The sequence below is a fragment of the Brachyistius frenatus genome, unplaced genomic scaffold, assembly GCF_029030835.1.
Source record: "Brachyistius frenatus isolate BFR_SWC_R1_liver_20210118 unplaced genomic scaffold, ASM2903083v1 Contig_16, whole genome shotgun sequence".
Classification (NCBI taxonomy): domain Eukaryota; kingdom Metazoa; phylum Chordata; class Actinopteri; family Embiotocidae; genus Brachyistius; species Brachyistius frenatus.
In genome coordinates, this window is record NW_027210615.1 from 213,569 (window position 1) to 217,353 (window position 3,785).

Sequence of the window (3,785 nt, forward strand, 5' to 3'; positions counted from 1 at the left end):
GTGACGCATTTTAATTTACAGAACATTTTGTTTGATTCAACTGACAGTAGATGTCTTTACGTTTAATAGAAGTATCACAACGTAATGAGAAATTACTATTCCAGTTTTTGTTTTACATTCACAGTAAACACAGATTTAAATCATGACGTGTTTATCACTGTCAAGAATGATTTTACCCTGACATGAACATAGTGCTGCTGAAAAATAATAATTCTTGTAGTTTGGTTTGCTCCTACAATCAATTTATAGTATAGATTGACAATATAAGTCTCATACTGTATTTTAACAGCATGACTGGATTAAAATGTAAATTATCATAAATTGTTAGATATTAAAGGCAGACTTCACCCCATAATTTGCCCAGCACATTTCAGAATAGATATGTAGCAGGAAGTGAATTTTATTTTGCAAAGTTTTTCAGAAACTACATTTTAATTAAACACTTTTCTTTATAGATTTTCAGATGTATCAGAATGATAGCTGTTGAGGAAATTATCTCCAAACCTACTGCTCAGAGTTGGAAGACTGCTGCCACCTAGCGTCTAACAGACCTCACAACAATTGAGACAATGACATGCCCTTTTTAATGGACCTTTTATTCAGTAACATAATTAATTTGAAAAGGTTTTAAGATTTCATTTCAAATTGACACAATATTTATATTAAAATATTGTAAAATCTAGTCAAAGTCCATTCAGAAAGTAACTGTTGTTATACTTTGTAAACATATAGTCAATCATTCACTCATTTAAATGACAAAAACAGTTTCTTATAGGACCTGTCTGAGTATCAACACTTTATGTTAACAGTAATCATGCTATAAACATTTTAAAGGTGTTAAGTATGATGACTGTTTGTGCAAAAACAGTTTGATTATAGATTACGATCTTTCTGATTGTAATAATTCAACCATATGTCATTTTTTACTGTGTCCTCACATTAATCTGTTTTTGAGACTGAGGTTAAGAGCGTGTGTAATGCCTGACCAGAAGACTGTGTAGCTCACTGATTTAGGAAACATCTCTCCAACACAACAAAATATGGATATGAATGTAAAATGCTTGAGAAGAATGTTATTGCGGAGCCTGTGATTGTACATGTTTACTTAATCTGGTTACACAATCTACGTTAACCATGAACAGATTAACCTGACAGGTCCAAATAATAATAATAATAATAATAATAAAAACTTGTTTTTACTTCGTCACTTAATAACTCTTAATTATTCATTATATACATTTTTCACGCTGATCTTTGTAAGTACTGTACCCACCAAGTGCAGTGCTCAAGGCATTGTATCAATCATCACATTATATTAATATCCAACATGTACATACTACAACTCACCCAAAACTCTAATTATGTGATTACCTTTTCACCATGCTGATCACTGCAGTGACTCTGTGATTAGCGCAGCATGAAGCTCCTGGTTTCAGGCCCTTACTGTGTGCAGTTTACATGTCCACTCTGTGTCAATGTGAGTTTCCTCCAGGTGCTGCTGTTTCCTCCCTCAGTCCAAAGACAAGCGGGTTGGGTGAAGTGGAAACGTGTGGGTCACACGTCTGGGGGGGGGGAATGTGTTTGTCTGTTTGTGTTGCCCTGTGATAGATGGGTCCAGCATATTTTGCCTCTCACCCAAAACATGCTGGGATGGAGGCCCAGGGTATTTACCCATCTGTCCTGTTTAGGAGTAAAAGATACATATTTAAGATAAAAAAAATTCTATTGAATATATAATTCTTATACTTTTATTGGTTATTGATAGTTGGGACATAATATATCTGCTTAGTACACCAAGAATATCACAACTAGTTATCAGTATTGACATTTTCTGACCCTCCTATATGTTTATTTATGTCAATAATGATTGTAAAAATATTTTTGTCATTCCTAATTTGTGCCTTATTATGTCATCAAAATTAATATAGCTAATGATTTGCCGACTTGTATTAAGATATATATCAATGTTTGTTTGTTTGTATTAGTGTTGGTTTGGTGTGTTCTCGCTGTAATTGAGTACATTTATTCAAATATTGTATGTAGTTACAATCTGAGGTAATTATAGTCTACCTAAAATTTCCTTTTTCATGGCACTTTATATTCCATAAAATTTCAGAGGGAAATATTGTGCTTCACGTCATCTATTTGAAAGCTGCAGTTACTACTTAGCACATTAACATTAATGCGAAATATAAAATCTGTTCCACTAGTTCCACCATTAAAGGGATGCTTACTTAAAGAATCAATGATTATAATCCAGTAATATATTTTTAAAGGTGCAATATAAAAGATTTAAGTCCTGCCTTGTAATACCAGTTTATACGTTAGGGGGCTGGCTGTCTTCCCTCAGTCCAGCTCTGAGTTTCAACAATATCATCAAATTCAGTATATTCTTGCCCTACTGTTAGTTTGTAGTTGCCTCTTTATATAAAATGATGATTGTAAAGTTGGATTGAATCGACCCAGGTAGTCAATCAACTGAAAAAAAAAAAAAGGTGATTCACTAAATTTATAGTTTACGTTAGTTTGTTAATCTCCATTTTAACAAGATCATGAAATAGTAAAACCATAACTTTGCATCATTTGTAATGTTTTTTTAATAAGCCTTTTTACATAAAATTGCCTCAGTTGGGTAAAGTGCTAGATAACGAGCTAATTGAGGTAGTCACGTGCAGCTATAGTAACTGGTCTGAACCTTGTGTCAACATACAGCTGTGATAGGATGGGAAGCAACACTAATGTTTACTCTTATTTTCCTTCTATTTTGCCAAAAGTTTCAACCATCGTGGGATTTAAAGTTCTTCTTCCTGACATGTTGCACTGAGGGCAGACCGGACGCGCCAGTGACTCACTAGCGCCTGTTGAGGCACGAGGTGGTATTACAAGACGGGGACACCACGCATGCTTCTTTTGACATGACAGCACAGCTGTTATTTCATAACATAACGTGGATAATTGTAGTTGTAGGCGACCAAACAAAGTACCTTTCAGTAAATGTTGATGTTTCGTACCGGGCTGCTGAATGACTCCCACCCTTCAAACCGTGAGCGGGTCCTCGTCTTTGAAGAGGGCGCCGTTTTCTCCGCACCGCCGCGCCGCTGACGCAGCTCCGCGCCCGGGCCACGTGACGAGGCGAAGCGGCCTCTCCTCTCCTCCTCTCTCGGTCCTTCCTTCCCAGGGTTCAATGAGCGCCGTGTGGCCCCACCCCGTCCCTCTTCAGCGCTATCTGTCTCTTCAATGTAGGCTACTATTCTCGGAGAGAGAGAGAGAGAGAGAGAAGAGAGAGAGAGAAAAATAATAACCTCCAAGAATTGGTTATTTCTGTCTTTCACCTTCCTCGACCAGCGGCCGGGAGGGGAGCGGCCTTCACGGTGGGAATGAGCCGCTGCAACAACTCCGCGTCCTGTTTTTGTGTGAATGTAAATGCACATGTAGTCTGCAGCCTGTAGCCTGTTTACCCACCTCGGACTGAAGAGGAACATACACACATATCTCAATGTGTTTGTATGACAACGTGTGTGTGTCCACATACACAGGCCGTATGTAGGCGACACAAACCGAGCCTGACAGCGGGGGCCGGTGCTTTTTTTGGTTGTTTTGTTTTTCACCTGCAAGAAACGTGGATATATTTCGAGGGATTTTCACATCTTGGTCACGTTTTCTTCTTCTTTTTCCCTTGTTTTTTTTTTTTTATTTTTTTTTTTTTTTTATATGATTTTTTTTTTTTTTTTTTTAAATTTTTTTTTTTTTTTGTCTCTCTTGAGGGATTCATCGGTACCGAGCCG

The 3,785-nt window shown here is 37.1% G+C and overlaps 1 long non-coding RNA gene across 1 annotated transcript; it reads right to left on the reverse strand.

Annotated features, from left to right (window-relative positions):
* LOC138618241 (uncharacterized) lies at window positions 1-3,732 on the reverse strand. The gene is made up of 3 exons (XR_011310707.1): window positions 3,463-3,732; window positions 2,985-3,247; window positions 1-1,680 (listed from the first exon to the last, which is right to left on the reverse strand). It is a non-coding gene; the product is annotated as an uncharacterized lncRNA (long non-coding RNA).
* Window positions 3,733-3,785: the final 53 nt, after the last annotated feature.